This window comes from Pristis pectinata, chromosome 24 (genome assembly GCF_009764475.1).
Source record: "Pristis pectinata isolate sPriPec2 chromosome 24, sPriPec2.1.pri, whole genome shotgun sequence".
NCBI classification, from domain to species: domain Eukaryota; kingdom Metazoa; phylum Chordata; class Chondrichthyes; order Rhinopristiformes; family Pristidae; genus Pristis; species Pristis pectinata.
This window is the reverse complement of record NC_067428.1, coordinates 17,306,804-17,328,151: the sequence shown is the minus strand read 5'-3', so window position 1 is coordinate 17,328,151 and position 21,348 is coordinate 17,306,804. Positions and strand designations below refer to the sequence as shown.

General features: G+C 43.7%; 1 protein-coding gene across 1 annotated transcript in view; it reads left to right on the top strand.

The window, feature by feature from the left end:
* The first annotated feature begins 1,644 nt into the window (after positions 1 to 1,644).
* The window catches only part of LOC127582491 (uncharacterized), a 44,295-nt gene continuing 24,591 nt past the window's right edge, over positions 1,645 to 21,348 (top strand). Inside the window, exon 1 of the mRNA XM_052037795.1 lies at positions 1,645 to 1,675. The gene's annotated coding sequence lies outside the window, so the exon portion shown is untranslated. The remainder of the gene's footprint in view (positions 1,676 to 21,348) is intronic.

Genomic DNA, 21,348 nt, shown 5'->3' with positions numbered 1-21,348 from the left:
TCCAGTTTCCTCCCACATTCCAAAGACGTACGGGTTAGGAAGTTGTGGGCATGCTATGTTGGTGCCGAAAGTGTGGCGACACTTGCGGGCTGCCCCCAGGACACTCCACACAAAAGATGCATTTCACTGTGTTTTTCAATGTACATGTGACTAATAAAGATATCTTATCTTATATTCAGCCAGCTGCTGTGCTGTAAAGCCTTTCTCCAAGAACTTGGATTTCATCCTTTCTTTGAGCTCAAGAAATGAGGTCTCTCGTGTTAATGGCAAATTGGATCCCACCCACCCTCACAAAAATTGTGAAATTGACCGAAAACAGGTTAGAAATAGTATTATGGTGACTTACCAACAGAATCAGCCCTGAAATGGTACTTGCATGGTTCCCAAAGTGACCTCACCCAACTTAGCCCAGAGGAAGCACTGAGAAGGGGGTCAGCCGTTAGAGTCACACTCACCATGGCAGTCAGACACCAGTAATACATACCGTGACCCATGGACTAGGGAGGGGACAGGGAGAGAGCACCAAGAATCACTCAAAGGACCACTGCAGGCCTGGTGAATAAGGAGGGTGGTCCATTACGCTAGGGTCCAAGAGACTTGCATGGACCACATTCTGAAGAGTGCCTTCAAGTAGTAAATATAATCGTCTCAGAAATGTGAATGCACCATTGTCAGAAGAAACTTCATGATCTCACACAGTGAGCTCTAGACCAACAGAAATGCATCTCTTTCATTTTGACATTCATTTAGGCATATACTCATGCACATAAATGCACACACGCCAACTGTTTATCCCACTAACTGAATCCATCCACAATCCACACACACCCAATCCTCTGCTCCACCAAGGGAGCCACACATTGTCGGAGAGGCACTACTGAGGGAGCACCACATTGTTATGGGGCAGTACTGACAGAGTGCCTCACTGTCAGAGGGGCAGTTCCGGTGGAGTCCTGTACTGTCCAAGGGGCAGTACTGAGGAAGAATCACACTGCTGAGTTGCTGTACTGGGGGAGTACTGCACTATTGGAGAGGCAGTATGGGTGATGCCAGACGGCAATCCCGAGAGAATGGATGGACCTCCAGATGTTAAGAACATTTCTTCAGTGAAATAATCGCCTCCAGCCTGAGAGAAGGCCCTTGCGTCTGAGATTGTGACTTCCAACCCTGGGGAGCAGACTCCGAGCAAGAATTCCCTCGAGACAGTAATGACTGGGCTGAGATACCTCCTGGAAAACTCCAATTTCTTGCAGTATTCCCTCCTACTTCACTTCCCTCCTTTGCCGCGAATCTGCGAGCTCTTAAGTTTTCAGGAGGGTCATCCTCCTGGGAACTCCGAGCTTTGGCCAGAGATTCCTCCCTGAGGAACCGTGTCTTTCGACAGGGATTCCCCGGGAACTGGCGGCTTGTTTACTGATGAATGATTCCCCCGGGACAGAGGGAACTGGGAAGTCGGGACCTGTTGTTCCACCAATGGAAAGCAGCCTTTCTGTGCGGATATCGGGAATTGGTTGGTGGATCGGCCAATGAACTGAGGTGAGGCTGCTCTGATCGCTGGGATAACAGGTGTGTATAAAGCCCAGGTCCCGTTACTTATGCCCCTTGAATCAGCTGATTGGTGAGGAGAAGGAAGATTTGTGGCAATCTGGACAACGGTTTCATTTGTTCAAGTGAAGTATGATACCATGTTTAACTTTAAAATTTTTAAGGGATAAAGTGATTTGAGTGATAAATGTGACGGGTCCACTCTTTGATGGGCGACAACAGAACCGGTTTATTTGGGATCTGGTGCGGGGCTTAATGCTGTTTTTCGGAGATTTCCTGCATCGTGTATGAAGGAGAAGTGTATGTGATCTCACTCTAACCTCTCGCTTTCCCAAAACATTTTTTGCCAACCCAACCCTTTCTTCCCTCCTTCACAGTCAGCCCACAGTCAACAGCAAGATGCTATCTCAACTGGAAACCGCCATGGATGCAATTATCAAAGTCTTTCATAAATACTCTGGGAAAGAGGGAGACAAGTACACACTGACCAAGGCTGAACTCAAGGACCTCCTGAGGGGAGAGCTTGAAAGCTTCCTGAAGGTACATTCTAGAGTTGTGGAGGGCTCCTTTTTCTGGCTCTGTGGAGCTCGCTGAGTGAAATCAGTGCTGAGAGGATGAATGCAATGCCAGCATCAAATGATACAGAGAGCCATGAATGGTTAATGGGAGAGTGAGGCTGCGGTTGCACCTTTAGTGCTGGAATGGATGAGGACTAAGATGGGTGATGTTCAGGGATTTGTGAGGAGGTTTTTTCTCTGCTACTGCTTTCTGCCAATGAGTTCCGATTAGCACTCACAACCACAGGGGGTTGATACAAACCACGACCTATGTGAGTTACAGAACTGCAGAAAGCAACTGCACACTTGAGGTTCTTATTTCCACAGGAGCTTCCACCATCTCAGAATGTCCCACAGTGCTCTCCAGACAGAGAGCTATAGATGTGTAGTCTGTTGCTGTATGATAGATGTGTATGTCAGTCACTGATAGTATGAGAGAAACAGCCGCTAGTTCACACACGGAAAATCCCTTAAACAACAATCTGAGAATGGAAAGCAAAAAACTACAGATGTTGAAATCTTAGTTTCATCCATTAACTCTGATGGAAGGTCATCAACATGAAATGTTATCTCTATTTCTCTCTCCACAGACACTGCATTTACTGCTGAACTTTCCCAGCATTTTCTGGTTATATCAGCATGATCTTGAGCTGATTTAGTGCTGATGACTAAGGGATAGTTTCGTTGGGAAACTGCAGAGAATCCCTGTTTATGTATGGGAAAAAATGCCAGGGGTGTTTTCTGTCTGTCAATCAGAGAGGGAAGACTGGGCTCTTGTTTAATTGCTTCAGGAAGCTTTACATCCACAGCTTATTTCAACACTGCAGATCCACTGTAAAAGGTACAGAGAATGAGACTGGACTGAGTGGGATATTAAAGAGTATGGTTATGATTTGGTAGGGTATCAAATCATATGAGAAAAGTAGGATCATGCACAGATATTACTTTCTGCTCTTTTTCTCATTTACTTCATCCAAAGAAGTCCACAAGTTCCTACCCTTCTCTCCCTGCAAGCTAAGATAAAAAAAAGTCCTACAATCTACAGCCCCCTCGATGACAAGGGGCACTGAAAGTAGAACAGGGCAAAAAAAAGAAGCCTTTGTCAAACAACAAGAGTTTAACTTCACAGAAAGCTTGGAAGAGCAACAAAAAAATGGAGTATTGACATTAAAAGGGAAAATTGCAGGCAAACTGAGGGTATGAAATATTATTTTGAAATGAGATTACAAAAACCCAATGATATTTCTGTAATTATGTAAAAAGTAAGAGGGTAGCTGAAGAAAGAATATGGCTTAGTTGGGACTGAAAAGGCAACCTGTGTGTGCAGGCAGAGGAGGGGGGGGAAGGTTCTTAATGAAAGTTTTGTGATTATCTTTACAAAAAAGGAGGATGATGCTGTTGCTGTAGTTGGAGAGAATGCATGTCAAATATTAAATGGGATCAAAACAGGAAAAGATGAACTATTTAGGGGTTCATCTAATGCAAAATGGATATATTGCCAGACTAATGACATATATCCCTGGCTGTTAAAAAAACCAAAGGAGGAAACTTCAGAGTCTCTGACTAACAAATATTTTGAGGAGGTAACCAAAAGTCTTGATAAGGGCAGTGCATTTGATGAAGTTTACATGGATTTTGACAAGGTAACATATGTCAGGCTGGTCAAAAAAAGTAAGAGCCCATGGAATCAAAGGGAGAGTAGCAAATGGATCCAAGACTCCTTCAATGTCGGGAAGCAAACAGTAGTGATTGATGGGAGTCCTTGTGACTGGAAGGCTGCTACCAGTGGAGCTCCACAGGACTCAGTCTCCAGCTTTTTGTGACATATGTGAATGATTTAGACTGAAGCTCAGAGGGCACAATAGTCATAGATGATGCAGAAATTGCTGGTGTGGCTGTCAATGAGGAGAAAAGCTTTAGACTGCAGGTTAGATGGCTTGTGTGGAAAAATAGAAAATAGAATTTAATCCAGAGTAGTGTGAGGTAATACACTTGGGAAGGTGCAACAAAACAAGATATTCTTCTCTCCCCAGCAGTCCCTCAGGGTTGAGGATGGGTCCTGAGGTAACTGATGAAGCCAATGTGGGATCGGTTGTCTCTGCTACAGGTGAGGCAGGATAGGTGGGTGTTGGAACGGGAGCTGCTGTATTTCTGTCATTTACACTGGGCTTCCATGCACTCCTGACAAAAGGACTTGGTTGTTAATGCCTTCCCGAATGCTCCTCCACTTTGAGCTGTCATGGGTCAGAGATTCTCAGAAGTCAGTGGGGATGTTACACATTTTCAAATATAAAATAAAAACAAAACATATTGTAAATACTTAGCAGGTCAGGTGACATCTGTGGAGGGAGAAACAGAGTTAATGTTTTCAGTTAATGAAAGGTCTTTCATCAGAACCTTGCACCAATTGGAAATGTTTATTTTGTTTTCTCTCCATGGATGCTGCCTCACCTGCTGAGTATTTTCTGTTCTTATTTCAGAATTCCAGTATCTAATTTTCTTTGCTGTTTGATTACGTGTTTTCAAGAAGGCTTTGAGAACATTCTTGAATGATATCCTCTGTCCAGCTGGTGATCTCTTGCAATGATGGAGTAGAACAACATGCCCTCCCATCAGAGCTGACTGAGTGTAATTAGAGCCTCATTGCTGGACGTGGGCTTGGGGAAGGATGTTCACTTAAGATGCCAGGGCATTTGAAGGATTTTGCAGAGATGCCTTGGTGGCATCTCTCCAGTACTTTGAAGCTGCTGCTGTAGGTAGTCTGTATCCCAGAAGCATATAGAAGGGAAGGGATCACTGCTGCCCGGTAAACAAAGTACCCAGTTTGAGGTCATGATCTTCAGACACTCTTTCCCTCAGACAACAAAAAGCTATGTCAGGACACCGAAAGTGGTGATAAATTACATCATCAATGTTTGCTTTTGCAGAGAGGTGGATCCCAAGATATGCAAAGTGATCCACATCTTACAGGGTCTCTTTGTGGATATTTATTATTGGGGATGGTGTTGTCAAGCAGGGATAGGTCACTGTTGGACCTCTGTTTTGTGGATTTTAAGCATAAGGCCCAATCTCTTGTATGCTTCAGTGAACCAGTCAACGATAACTTGTGGCTCTGTCTTCCAATGAGCATATACTCAAGTGACATCTGTGTAACGCAGTTCAATGACTGAGGCTGGACTGACCTTGGTTCTGGAGTGCAAGCAATGTAGGTTGAACAGTTTCTCATTTGTCCTGTGGACTCGCTCTATTTCCAGTGAGAAGCTTGTTGGAAGTGAGGTGAAGTGTTGCAATGGGAAAGATTGAGGAAAGGCATTGATGCAGCCTTGCTTGACATCAGTCTGCAGTGAGATGGGGTCTGTGGCAGACTGTTGGTTCAGACCACAGCTTGTGTGGCATCATAAAACAAATACAGAATGGAAACAAGTTCCTAGACAAGGCAGTACACACTAAATGGCAGGAATTTGAGTGGTGTAGAGAAATGAAGAAACCTCAAAGTATGTCCACAGATCCTCAAAGGTAGCTTAACAGATCAATAAGGTGGTTAATAAAGCCCAGGATGCTTTCCTTTATTAGCTGAGGCACAGAATATAGGAATAGGGAAGCTTTGCTAGAATTGTATGCATTAGATTGACCACAGTTTAAGTACACATAGTCTTGGCCAATACATTACAAGAAAGAGGGAATGTAAAAGGGATGAATGAGGTAGCCAACAGAATTGGTAAATTGTAGTGTGAGAAAAATTTGGACAAGCTACAGTTGTGTCCTTTGGAACAGAGGAGCTGGAGGAGATTTAATTGAGGTGCATAAAATTATGAGTGACCTTGACAGTAAATAGGAAGGCCCTATTTCCCTTAGCAGAGGGGTCAAAATCCAGGGGGCACAGGTTTACATAAATTATACAATTAGGGAAAGGCAAGAATGAAGTTTTTCGCCCATGGAGTGGTCTCTCCCTGCCTACAAATGTGGTGTGATCAGAAACCTTCATCATATTTAAACAGAACTAGGATGTGAACTTGAAGAACAGTAACCTGCAGGCTGATGGAAACTAGTGCTGGAAGATGGGCTGAGACTGGCTGACTTTCCTTGACTGCCTGAGCCTGCTTCTGTGTTGTAAATTTTCAGTGATTCTAAGTCCTGAATTGGGATCAAGGAACAGAGGATCTGGAGGTGGGATATACAAATCTCTCTGAATACTGACCAAAGCAATAAATCCAAACCAAGTTATTCTAAAAGACTGGCATTGAATAGCAGGGACGTTGCATTGTGTGTTGTATCAAATCTTGATTAGAGGGCACTGTGATTATACTCTGTACAGTTCTGACCACCATATTATACAAAATATATAAACACACTGGAGAATTTGCAAAAAAAAGATTGGCAGTGATAAAACCAGTGGTGAGGATGCACCACCAGGAACGGCTTGTGCCTTTAGAACAGTGAAAGCTGAGAGGATGAAAATCAAAAAACTACAGGGGCTGGAAATCTGAAATAAAAACATAAAATGCTGGAAATGCTCAGCAGATCAGGCAGCATCTGTGTGAGAGAAATAAAGTTAACATGACAAGTCAATGACCCTTCATTAGAAGGGTTCTGATGAAACATTGATGCTGACTTTCCCTTTTCAGGTGCTGCCTGACCTGCTGAGCATTTCCAACCTCTGCCTTTATATGGACAGATTATGGAAGGGTTTAGTACTGCAGATACACTGGTGGTAGGAGTGACCAATGCCAAGAAACTCGATGGGAGTTTTGGGAGAAACAACTTTACCCAGCAAGGGAGAAAGGAATAGAAGGATATAGTAATGTGGATCCCAGTGGGCCACGTCCTCCTCCTCCTCCCACTGATCTTGCTAGCTCTTGGACCCCAACTCATTCACTCACTGTGCACCAGGAATAGCTTCCAGAATCTCACCACCCAATCTCCTTCTCCCACCCAATATCCACTCATTATTCTTGCTTGAGGTGGAGCAATTCATTGATATTGCATCTTCAAGAGATAATCTGAACCCAGTAATTTAGTGCACCCTTCCAGTCCCCCGATCCAATCATCCACCTTGATCCACAATTAGGTGTCAGGTTCCTCTTCCCCACATTGGACTGTGCTTAAGGCTCCCGTTGAGCTTCGAGAATGTTTGCACTTTTACTGACATCAAACACATTCTCCTACTGAGACTCAATCAGATTTTTAGTGAGTGCCAGTTTCACGTTTGAGGACGGAGAGGTGCAACAGTGACCACTCCCTCACCCCTCCACACCATCCTCCCAACACAGTTATTTAAGGGATGTGGGAGGAGATTACTGAGGGTAAAGTGGTGATGGGTGAGTGAGGGGCGGGGAAGGTTGGAGGGAATTAATGGGAGAGGTGATGGACGAAGTTGGGGTTTAGATTGAGGGTACAGAAACAACGGTGTGAGAGGAGCACCTCTTCCTATAAATGTCTGACTCATTCTGCCCTGTTGATATGGAAACAATTTGCAAGAGGTTGTTCAAAGTAATTGTCTTATTTATGTTTCCACATTGTCTCCAAGGAAAATACACTGTGGGAAGGGAGGGAGGACATATCATTAACCTGAGCTGGTGAATGTCTGGGGAACCTTTGCAGTGGGAGTAGGAGATCAGACTGGCTGGATAACATTCGATATATTTAAGGAACTGTTCCCTGGGGTGGCAGCAAGATTGAGAGCAGGTGAAGCTATGTCTGTTCAGGAACACCTACCTATAAATCTTTATTTAATAAAAAAATTGAAATCTTCATAAATATCCCAGTAGGTTCCGAGTGTAACAGCTGAACAATTGGTGGTGATGGAGTGAGCTTGTTGAGAGTGACTCCGTACATGCTGCAACTGGTGTGTTTCGTGTTTACAGCAGTCAGGGGTGGGTCCACTGCAGATATTCATCGTTGCTTGGCTCAGGCACTGAGCAAGAACTACAAGTGAAATCCTTCACAAATATTAGATAATTACCACTGGAACTTTAATGAATATTTGAAGTAATAAATGGTCTATGCGGCAGGAGAGATATTCCTCAGGAAGGAGTCATCAGTACAGATTGTTCATGCAGGTTTGCATGCACTGATGTAGGGAGGGGTGGAAGCAGGTCATGGGTGGGGGAGAGGATAGGACCCCCCTCTGGTACCATACCCAGATCCCACTGTTTATCAGTGAGCCCAGAGAGTGAAGGGACGTTAAAGTGTTGGAGCGTAACTGCCCAATCCAAATGAACATTTTTACTGAGGATGGATAACACTGACTCTGAGCCCACAAACCAGGGCAGGGAATTCCAGGTCAATGTTGGAGAGCAAAAGGGAGGAGAGATCTTGTCTCCATGCTCCAGATGACTCAATCAAGTTAGACGTTTCCTGTCAGCAGCATTATGTGTATTTAGTAAACAATCTCAAAGCATTAGATCTGCAGTATCCACTTCAAACCACTATTCTTACTGCAGTCACTAAGCTCCAATTATCTCGGCTTTAATGTTTCTACCTGCCTACTAAATCTGTATGCAACGGATGAGTCTTTAACCATGATTCACTGGGTGGCACTCCTGCACTCCTAACATGGTAGCTTCAAGCCTGCTCCAGATACTTGAGTGGAAAAATTCAGGCTGGAACCAGTTTGTTGAAGAGACTTAAATTCTTAGTGTCAATCACAAACTTGACATTTCCCAAAGCATTTTGAAAGTCTCCTTGAAGTGTGGCAATGGCTGGAGATGACTTCTTTTGGATGAGCGACCCTTGATTGGATGTAAAAGATCACAAGGAAGAGTATGGGAGTTCTGTGCTCAGAGGCCAATATTCATCCCAAACTCCATGAAGATTTGCCTGTGGAAAACACTGGATAAACCACAGCTGGATTATTGCATCCAGTTCCAGTCAACATACTTTACGATCTGAAGGTCCTGGAGAGGACACAGATTTAATGGAGACTGGGAAATATAAAAACTGAGCAGGAGTCGGCCATTTGGCCCCTTGAGCTTGCCCTGTCAGTCAGTATGACCATGGCTTATCCTGTATCTCAGTTCCAACTCTCTCCGTATACCCTTGATGCTGTTCATATCTAGAAATCTATCTCCTTCTTAAATGTATTCAGTGACTTGGACTCCACGGCCCTCTGTGATAGAGAATTCCACAAGTTCCTCATCTGCTCATCCAAATGTCTTGCCCCATTTGCTAAGACTGACCCTTGATTCTAAACCTCCCAACAATGGGAACGATCCTCTCTAGACCTCCCAGTCAGATGTTTGAATGTTTCAGTGAGAGCTCCTCTCAGTCTAAACCCAAGTGAATACAGGCCAAGTCAACCAGAGAGTCCAGAGATGAGGGTTTTCATCTAATGGTTAGACTGGACAAGTTAGGGTTCTTCTCCTTAGAACAAAGAAGTTTGAGAAGATCTGTCAGAGATGTACATGATCACTACTGGTTTAGACAGGAAACCAGAGGGGAGCTATTTCCACTAGTGAATGGTTCATGGACCAGGTGACACACACATTTAATTTTGGTCAAAAGGGATGGAGAGATGTGAGGAGGAATGTTCCTTTACAGTACTTATGAATTGGAATTCTTTGACTAGAACTTGATGGAAACAAAATCAAACACAGCTTCCAAGAAGGGATTGAGTAGGCACTGGAGGGATGATGACTTGGAGAGCTACAGGAGATGAGCAAAGGCTTATGGCTGGCAGAATTCCTCCATGAGAAACTGGTGATGGGCTGAATGATGAGCAGACTCGATGGGCCGAATGGCCTGCTTCTGCTCCCTTGTCTTGTGATCTTGTGAATGGCCTCTTTCAATGGCATGGTTCTCTGTGGTCACTGTCACATTGCAGCTTGTGGACGCACTTTTCAGCCAGATTTCCAATATTATGATTATGTTTCAAAAGTACTTAATTGGCTCTGAAGAGCTTTGGGGTATCCTAAGTTTGTGCCAGATGTGATATAAATGCGAATGCTTTCTCAACAGTCTAACTTAAACAGGAAACATTGCGTTATGTTGTTTTTGTGTTTGGATCTTATCATTTGGCTAGCAAAGAATGGCTGTTCATGATTCTTTCTACAGAAGCAGGGCAGCCAACTGAGGTGTTTTCCCTCTAACTAATTCCTGAATGGCAAGGAATTTCCAAGCTAGGTTTTTTAATCTGTTCTTTTCCTGCAGTATCAGAAAGATCCCAACTCTGTGGATGTCATCATGAGAGACTTGGACGTGAACTGTGATGGGCAGGTAGATTTCCAGGAGTTCATTTACTTGGTGACGGCCATCACCATCGCCTGCAATGACTTCTTTGTTGAGTTTCTGAAGAAGCAGGGGAAGTTGTGAAAGTGAACACATAATCTTGGACTGAGCATAGAGTTTGGGACATTGTCTACTGGTGTGCAGAGAATCCCCAGCAGAAAACACATCCATTGTGGACACTGGTAATCGTCAATAAAAATGACGGACAGGCTGCAACTGTCTAGTTTCTGATTCCATTCATTGTTTTAGTGCTTTCTAACAGTTTCAAGTTTATCAGCAACAATAACTTGCATTTATATAAACATTTTTAGCATGGCACATCAGAGAAATGATTATCAAAGTTTGACATTGATCCATATTCGGACAGGTGTCCAAAAGCTTGGCAGGTTTGAAGGAGGAGAGGGAGGTAGAGAGTTCCAGAGCCGTGGGTCCAGGTGGCTGAAAGTATGATCGCCAGTGGTGGAGTAATGAAAATTGGGAATGATCAAGAAGCCAGAATCTAGAGTGCAAGCATCTGAGAGTTTTACACTTGCAGCAGGTTACAAGGATAGGGAGGAGAGCTGCCATAGCAGATTTAGTTTCATATGGAGAATGTTTATGGTGAGTCACTGTCCCAAACTCTATTGCAAACACAGACCAGGTGCATGAAGCTTCAGTTTTGTGCCAAGTTGAGATTGGCTCAGATTCTCGGAGAAACCCAGCCATATAAATGCAATGCTAACTAACCAGGTTTAATTTGATAGACGCTTGAAGCACACTTGGCACCCACTGTAACAGCTGTGTGTGTGTGCAATTGTATATTTTTCAAAGTTAGCAGTGTAAAATTTGTCTTACGGGAAAAACAAATGAATTTCATGTTCTGACAGGTCAAGACCCAGGGCTTTCAAAACTTTTTAAAGTTTGTTTTGGGAGGGTGGAACTTTGCTAGCAAGTCTGGAGTTTATTGACCAATTCCAATGGTTCTCAGGAGATTTAATACAATTGCAGGTCCACTTCCAAGACAGTGAAAAGTTAACTGTGGTGGTAGGAACCTGGACAAGGAGTCACATACTGGTCTAAGCCCAATAAGCATGACAAATATTACCCTTGAAAAACACCAGGTCATTTCTGATTTCCCAACAACATTAGGGACATTTTTATTGATGGGTGTTTTTTAAAACTGAAGTTAAGTTCACTGGCTGTCCTTGTGGGATTTGAACACATGAACTCTGGGTTACTAGAACCTCTGGATTAGCTTGTACGGTAACATAAACACTACATTACACTACTGTGCATGATTTTAATTAATGGTGATTGATAGCAAGTAAGGAAGCCACGGGCTGCAGGAAGATGTCAAAGGACAGGTCAAGTGGGCAGAAAAGTAGCAAAAGTATATTAATGAGCTGGACGAGTATTCAAAGCACATTTTACAGTTTGCAGATGACACAAAACTAAGAATCGCAGTAAATGCCTCAGGAGGACAGACTAGTAAAATCGGCAAACGTGTCAGATTCTATTTAACAGAGCAGTGTGAAGTAGTGCTTTTTGGTAGGATGAATGAAGAAAGATAATATAAAAAATGGAGCTCCAGGAACAGAGATCTGGGAGTGGGGATATGTGGGGCACTCAAGAACCTCTGTATTTCCTGCACTTCTCAGTATCCCATCACTTATTGTGTACTCCCTTGCCTTGTCGGATAATAACTCAGGAGACACTTCTCCAGATTAAATTCCAATAACCATTTTCTGCCCATTTGACCAGTCTATTGAAGTCATTCTGCAGCCTACACCTTCCTCCTTCGACCATAACCAAAGTATGCATTACCTGCAAACTGTTGAATCATGTTTTTCAGTCCAAAATCATTGACATATACCATGAAGGCAAGCGACCAAGTATAGAGTCGTGTGGAATGATAGTCTTCCACTAAAATATCCGATGACCATAACCCTTGCTTTACTAACGCTAAGCCAATTTTGGGTCCAACACCACTTCCCTTGGGATATTAACTTTCTGGTTAGGCTGTCTTGTTTGATCTTGTCAATTGTCTTGCTACAACTTGTGTGGATTATTGGTAAGGGTATTCCCTCACTATCCTCACATCTCATCCTGCTAGCCTACGTATCCAACACATCATTCTGCCATCTCCAACAGGACCCCACCACCAAGCATATCTTCCCCTCCCCACCCCTTTCTGCCATTTGCAGAGACCGCTCTCTCTGCAACTCCCTAGTTCACTCCTCCCACTCCCACCCTGGGAACTTTCCACTGCCCCCACCATAGGTGCAATACCTGCCCCTATACCACCTCCATCCAGGGACCCAAACAGTCCTTTCAGGTGAGAAAGAGATTTAGCTGCTCCTCCCTTAATATCATCTACTGCATTCAGTGCTCCAAGTGTGGCCTCCTCTAAATTGGTGAGACCTAAACGCAGACTAGGTGACCGTTTTGCAGAATACTTGCGCTCTGTCTGTAAGCGCGGTCTGCATCTCCGCATTGCCAGTCACTTCAACTCTCCCTCCCACTCCATTCCAGATATGTCAGTCCTCGGCCTCCTCCACTGCCAGGAGAATTCCAAGCACAAACTGCAGGAACAGCACCTCATTTTCCATCTTGGAACCTTGCAGCCTAACAGCATGAACATTGAATTCTCCCACTTTAAGTAACTCCCACCCCCTCCACACCCACCCCCCCCATCCCAACCATGCGTCTTCTTTACTTCCCTTTCCTAGCCTATCTCTCTTTTTCTTAGCCCCCCTCCTTTTTTCCTCCTTACCTTTGACCCATCCCCTGGTGGATCTGCTCTCCCCTCCTCCCCCGCACCTGCCTATCACTGTCTCTTACCTGCACCTACCCATCACCACCTTGTGCCCACCCTGCCTCCCCTCTTTTGACAACCCATCACTGCTCTGCTTTTCCCTCCTATATATTGGGCTTCCCCTTTTCCCATCTTCCTGACCTGAAACGTTGACCGCCTGCTTTTCCCCACAGATGCTGCCTGGCCTGATGAGTCCCCCCAGCAACATGGTGTTTTTCACCTAGATTCCAGCATCTGCAGTCCTTTGTTTCTTTCACTGACCTTTGTTACTATCTCCAAAAAACTTAATCTCAAATATGACCTCCTGCAACAAATTTACACCGATTGTTCTTGTAAAAGTAAAAATATCATACAACAATTACATAGGGTCCCAGTGAGACTGTACCTAGAATATTCTGCACAAGTCTGGTTTCCCTACCTGAGCAAGTGTATGCTTCAGATGGTGAGAGTGCAGTGAAGTATCCCTAAATTATCCCATGAGAAGAGATTAAACAGCCTGGGCCTATACTTTTGAGTTTAGAAGAGAGAGATAATCGCATTGAAACTTACAAAATTCTTCCAAGCTTTGACGGAGTAGATGCAGAAGAAATTTCATTACTCAGCAGTAAATTGTTGGTATTCATTACTTGAGTGGACTGCAAAAGTTCAGTTGTTGAGTATATTCAAGATACAGTCTGATAGATTTTTGGATATGAAGGGAATAAAAGAATATGTTGTTGGTGCTGGACAGTGCTGGCAAGGTAAAATATCATCCAGTGAAGCAGACACGAGGGACTGGGTGGCATATTCTATTTCTTATGTTCTTAATATGTAGCTTTCTAGCTCCAATAGTACAGTGGGTAAGTTGCCAGCAGCCTGGACTAATGGTCCGGAGACATGAACTCCAATCCCATCATGGTGGCTGTGGAACTAATCCTTAATGTAAGGAAAGTTAGTATCAGTAAAAATTGGTTCACTGACATCAGACCAAAGTAATGTGTCGTAACTGAAATTAGTCAATAAGCCTTTCAGCTCAAAGGTGATTAGGGTGGCTATTTAATGCTGGCCTTGTCAGCTACACACATATCTTGGTGATGGTTAACACTACCTCTCAGAATCATTTCCCCACCACTATCCATCCCTTTCAGCCTTTTTAACCATCAGTACTACTTTAGGAGCTTTCCAGTATCCTGGTAAAAAGCCTGTGTCAGGAAAGGACTGGAAAATGATGGGTCTGAGCCTGTTACTTCCTCCTTGCCTCTTGAAAGGCTGGGATACATTTTCTTCTGGAATTACTGCTTTATTATTTCTAGTTGCTTAATTTTTATTCTGCCGTTGTTTTTATGACCTTTAACATTTCACTCTCCTCCTTCAATGTCTACATTGCCATCACCACTTTGTTTTAAAATCATAGATGATGACATGAAGGCAGCCATATAGCCATTGTATCTATGTCAAATGAAAAGGAGCTATTCAATCTCATCCTACTTCCCTGCCTTTGGTCTGTTGCCTTGCCAGTTATGGCCATCATGTGCACATCAGGAACTTGTTTAAATGTGGTGTCCCTCAGACAAGGAGTTCTGGAACCTCATCGCTCTTGGGTGAAAAGAAATCTCCTCAGCCCTTGCTCCAATATATAGCCTCTGGTTACTGATGCCTTTACTGAGGGAAATTGATCCCTCATAGATACATAGAGTTATACAGCACGGAAATGGGCTCCTCAACTCAACTTGTCCATGCCAACTGAAATGCCTTTCTACACTAATCCCATTTGCCTGTGGTTAGCCCATATCCCACTAAACCTTTCCTAACCACGTGCCAGTCCAGATGACTTTTAAGCATTCTAATTTTACCTACTTCTACCACTTCCCCTGGGAGCTCATTTCACGTATGCACAACCCTCTGTGTGGAAAAACTTGCCCATCAGATCCCCTTTAAATCTTTCCCTTCTCACGTTAAACCTTTGCCCTCTAGTTTTAGACTCCCCTACCCCAGGAGAAAGACTGTGACCATCTACCCAATCTCTGTCTTTCATAATGTACAAACTGCAGTAAGATCACCCTCAGCTTCCTTCGCTCCAGAGAAAACAGTCCCCTCCTCTACACATAACTAACAACATCATCCCAACAACATCCTGGTGAATCTCCTCCGCATCCTCTCAATGCAACCACATTCCTTGTGTAGTGTGATGACAGAACCTTACACAGTGGTGGAACTATGATCTAACACATGTTTTGTACAGTTCCAGTATGACCAACCTGTTCTTGTATTCTGTGCATGGTCCACTGAAGAAAAATATCTTCCATTCCTTGTAAATAACCTTATCTACCAGCCCTGCTACTTTTGGTGATCTGTGGATTGCACTCCAAGGTCCCAGTGTTCCCCTTATATTATTTTTATGAAGAAAGGTGTGTAGTATTCATTGAGAACAATACTCATGTTTTCCATCTCCACATATAATCCAGCTTTTCGGTCTAGTCTTTCTTGTTGTCGTCTCAGCCCCATGGCGCACAATATCTGGCCCATGAGATGGGCTGTCACCACACAACAAGTATTTGCTGCCCCAACAGCCTTGCAAGGTCTATTTCTATCCTCTACAGCTATTTGCTAACAGTTTCTGGGAATCACTAAGATAGTCACAACCCCTTGAAAGGAACAGCTTGTGACATCATGCAGCAGGAGCACGTACGGACCTGGAAGAGCACTGTGGAGTCCAGAGAGTGGAGGTTAAGTCTCAGCTCTTTCCCTCAACTCCACTCGATGACTGAGGCACACCTGTTCCTGGAATTGCACCCGGCTAAAGTTTTTGATCCCAAGTCCAGATCCAGCTCAAGACACAGGTGTGCTGTACCTGCAGTCAAGGTCTGTCACTGGATAACACAGAAACAGTGGACACGGAAATAAAAACAGAAAGTGCTGGAAACATTCAGCAGGTCAGTTGGCATCTGTGAAAAGAGAAAGAGTTCATGTCTCAGATCGAAGACCCGACATCGGAAGTGGGGAAGTGAGATTAGTATTCAGTACTGGTAGATGTGGGTGTGTCATTATATAACATGGGTGCAGGACTGGTGGGTACAGGCCTGTTACTGTACAACACTAGGTACAGATCTGTCACTGTATGTAACAGTGTTCAGTACCAGTAGGAACAGATCTGCCCCATACAAACCTAAGATACAACCCTTTGATAAGGTTCCGCACTGAATGCTCAATAAAGTTAACTCGATGGGATCCAGGGAGACCTGGCTAATCAAATACAGAATCGGCTTGATGGTAGGAAGCAAAGGGTGATGGTGGAAAGTTATTTCTCAGACTGGAGGCCCATGACTATTGGTCTGCCTCAGGGATCAGTGCTGGGCCCATTGTTGTTTGTCATCTATATCAACGATTTGGATGAGAATATACAAGGCATGGTTAGTAAATTTTCAGATGACACTAAAACAGGTGGTATTGTAGACAGTGAAGAAAGTTATCAGGAATTACAGCAGGATGTTGATTTGGGTCAAACGCAGGCAAATGGAACTAGCTTGGATGGGCATCTTGGTCGGCATGGACGAGTTGGGCCACAGAGCCTGTTTCCATGCTCTATGACTCTATGACTGATGAAGCAGGTTTACTCACATGGTTCATTTACTCTCTCCGCGCATCATTTCCCACTTATAGGTTTTCACCAAAAATCTTTCAATGACGCCTTCAGGCAGAATAGGTTGAAATTTATCATACTCCCTCCAAGATTTTACTCTTGTTCGAATTGGGATATGTACAGAAATTTGAAGTTCAGTGATTAGCAAGAACGTAAGAAATAGAATCAAGAGTAGGCTATTCAGCCCCTTGTGCCTGTTCTATCATTCAATAAAATCTTGGCTGCCAATTTACCTCAATCCCACTTTCCTGCACTGAGCCCGTGTCCCTTGATTCCCTTAACATCTGAAGTCAATGGGCATTAATCCTGTGATTAGAGTCATACTTTGCATGAAGGAAAAGTTGTTGAAGCTCAATCATCTCAGCCCCAGGAGATCACTTCAGGCATTTCTCAGGACAGTATCATAGCCCCAACCATGTTCAGCTGCCTCATCAATGACCTCTCGTCTTCCATCAAAGGTCACAAGTGGGGATGTTTGCTGACGATTGCAGATTGTTCAATTCTATTCACAACTACTCACCAAATACAACATGGCCCAGACAACATTCAGGCATGGGAGTAGAAGTGGCAAGTAAAGTTGATGCTACAAAAGTGCCAGGCAATGACTATTTCCAGCAAGTGGGAATCTAATCACTTACATTTGATATTCAATGGCACTACCATCGCCAGGTCCCACACTATCAACATCCTTGGGGATCACCCTTAAACAAAAGATTCAACTGGACTGACCACATAAATACTGTGGCTACAACAACAGGTCAGAGGCTGGGTATCCTGTAGTAAGTAATTCACCTCCTGACACACAAAGACTATTCATTATTGACAAATCAGGAGCTTGATGGGCTCTCTATTTGTCCATTTGAATGGCACCCGTACATTGCCTTAAACATTCATTCCCGCCTCAGTGGTCACAGTCTTTACAAAGTGCACTGCAGTTCCTTGTCCAGGCTACTTCAACAACATCTGCCAAGCCCATAACTTTTACCACCAAGAGGGACAAGGCAACAGGCACATGGGAACAACGACACCTCCAGGTTCACCTCTGAGTTGTAAACCATCCTGACTTGGAAGATGGTTCACCACAACCTTCTCAAGGACAATTCGAGCTGAGCAGCCAATACCAGCCTTGCCAGCCACACCCTGGGCCCAGGAATGAATACAAATAAATAAAGAAGAAATCCATCAATTTCTGTGTTTCATCAAAGTGGACAGGAAGGAAACGTGTCCACTTCTTCCTACTAGGAGGAAGATGGATTGTGTGAATAGTTGGATTCATTTTTTATTAAAGCACACAGCTTTTATGCATTTTTCAGAATGGCTGGGACAAAATAAAATGTGTTTCTCATGATTAAAGGGAGATTAGATAAACAGTTTCAACAGAGTACTTAGAGAAACATGACACCAGTACTGATGTGTTAGTAACCAGACAGAAATACATTATGGAAACTGGAAATGATCCAGAGAAAAGATCCTTGTGATGAAATGGAAAAACGGAAGGCATTGACTGAAAGGGCAGTGGAAGTAGTTCCTAGGGTAACTGTCACAGGAAAATGGATAAATACTTGAAGGGGGATAACTCCAGGGTTATGGGGAAAAAGCAGGGATTCTTTTTGTCTGAGTAATATGATTGTGTGATTGCAGCCTAACTGGGGAATTTGTCCTAATCTGTGCAGCAACTGTATGAATTACAGAGACACACCCTCCTTCACTGGTTGCAGCTTTTGAAAATGCAGTAAACATAATCAGTAGCTATCCTTCAGAAAGCAAACAAGCTGAAACCTGTCAGAATCGAAATTACCTGTTAATTGAGCCTTTGGTAATTACGCAAGATTTGGTGGGATGATCTGTAATTAAGTAAGGGAGTTAAATGACACAGTGGAATGCTGGGCCCACTGGTAATCACAGTCCCCGGATGCTCTGCTTGGTTTGTGCTTAAAGTATTCACACTTCAGAAATGGGAAGGCTGATGGGTGCCCTGTTGGAGGTCTTTAGGGTTCCTAAAGGGCTTGATGCGTGGTGTGTGGAGACAATGTTTCAAGGGGCAACACCAAAGCAGGGCCATAAATATGAAATGGTTATTAACAAACAAAGCATATTCAAGCTGTGGGTTTCTTTGTAAGCTACGCAAGACCATGGGAACCCCAGGACCAGGAATGCTGGATGAAAGGAATGATCGGACCCTGAAGAGCACAGTCAATAGAAGGGATGGTCAGCACACATTCCACTGGATTTAATCACTTCCTTAAGTACAATTCTTCACACTGAGGCCAGTGGAAATTTGGAACCCTTTCACCAGAAAATTGGGAGTCAATTGCATTGCAATTGATTTTTGGTGGGTAAATGCAACGCAAAACACAGAATAAAGGCGTCCTCAATGGAGCTGAAAAATAGATCAGCCCATTCAGGACAAACCAGCCTCCCCTCCATGGACTCTGTCTATACTTCTCGCTGCCTCCGTAAAGCAGCCAACATAATCAAAGACCCCACCCAACCAGGACATTCTCTCTTCTCCCCTTTCCCATTGGGCAGAAGATACAAAAGCCTGAAAGCATTTACCACCAGGCTCAAGGATAGCTTCTATCCTGCTGTTATAGGACTATTGAATGGTTCCCTAGTACAATAAGATGGAGCCTTGACCTCATAATCTACCTTGTTATGACCTCGCACCTCTACCTCTACCTGCACTGCACTTTCTCTGTAACTGTTACATTTTATTCTGCCTTCTGAATTGTTTACCTTGTACTACCTCAATGCACTGTGTAATGAATTGATCTGTATGAATGGTATGCAAGACAAGTTTTTTACTATACCTCAGTACACATGACAAGAATAAAACAATTCCAATACCAATTAATTGAATGCGTGAGGGGTTGAATGGCCTCCTAAATTAACACATTCTGCCATGACCCCCATAGACTGCAATCCTATCAGCGTCATTCTATGTTTGGGTGGGAGCTCAAAACACAAAGAGAACAAAGTGGATTGGAAACAGAGAGGTGTGATCAATGGAAGGCTGAGGCACACAGAGGAAGGGCTAGACTGAGTTTAGCTTGTGCTTTGCAAATGATTTCAATTCACCTGGGTTTACTTGTGCAGGTGAAACATTGTGTTAGTCCCTTACAATCCAGAAACTGCAGGCAAATATTTATCTCCAATTCAGTATTCAGGATAATTCTGGAATAATACCACCTCATTAGCCTGGTCACAATGACAATGACTAAGAACTATACTAACCTCAAATAAAACAGAAAATGCTGGGAACTCCCAGCAAGTCAGACAGAATCTGTGACAGAGGAACAGAGTTATCATCTCAGGTCAGAGACTCGTTGTCAAAACTGGGAAAGAAAGAAAACAAGAAGCAGGGAAGCTGTGAGAGATTTGGGTAGAACAAAGGGAATAGCTCAACTGGGGAGACCAAATGAGCTGATGAGGCAATTAAAATCAGATGTAATGTATTGCTATGTAATGTTTTGCTGATACCATGATTGTGACACATGTCCAACAGGCTGGACTCTAATCATAGAAAGAGAAAAACTCGGCAAAAATCACAGTTGCATGACAAGTAGAAATGGCCTGTTCTGATACAAAGTGAAAGAGGAAGTTACCCAAAGTTGGTGAATTTGATGTCAAACCATGAAGGCTGCAATGTGCCCAGAATGTTGTTCCTCAAGCCTGTGCTGAACCTCATTGTAACAGTACAAGAGGGCAGAGTCAGATAGGTCACAGTGAAACTGGGATGGAAATTAAATTGGCAAATGACCAGAAACTCAGGTCACTCCGACAGACTGAACACAGGTGTTCTGCAAGGTGATCACCTAATCTGTGTTTGGTCCAATATAGGAGACCGTGTTGACCTCACGCTGGGTTTCAAAAGCCAAAGTCACACTTCACCATTACTGAAGCTACTAAACAAACCACCTCAGTTCTCAGGCATCAATACATGGTTCATTCCTACCAGCAGTTCTCTTCTTGTGTCCATCAACCGAAGTCAGAGATCTTTCCATTGGCAGGCATAATACAAGGCTGCAAGTTGACTTTGGCAAGATCCTGAAATGTACATTGGCCATCCTCAAACAGTAGCAGACAAACTGTGCATCTCTCGCTGCAATCATGTGTCAGGGGCAATTTAGCACAGCCCCATTTCACCATGTTAGTCTTTGACTCGCTGACTTGGGTAAGGAATCCATTTAGGTGCTTTCTCTGTGCCTCCAGGAAACTGCTCATGCCCAAACTGAACGCACCGTCAAGGTCTATAAGTCATACCTGCCACAACTCAGTAAGGACTTTGATAAGGTCCCACAAGAGTGTACAACAGGGATCAGTGCTGGGACCCTACCATTCATTGTATATATTAATAAATTGGATATGAATGTAGGAAGCATGATTAGTAAGTTTGCAGAAGAACATGACATTTTAAGGTGTTTTTGATAGGATAGTTGTTGGCTACAGGATGATATTGATCAGTTGGTAAGATGCGCAGAGCAATGGCAGGTGGAATATAATCCTGATAAGTCTGGGGTGATGTGGGGAGGGTGAAAAATACACAATAAATGCTAGGGCTCCAGGGACTACTGAGGAACAGAAGTACCTTGGTGAACAAGTCCAAG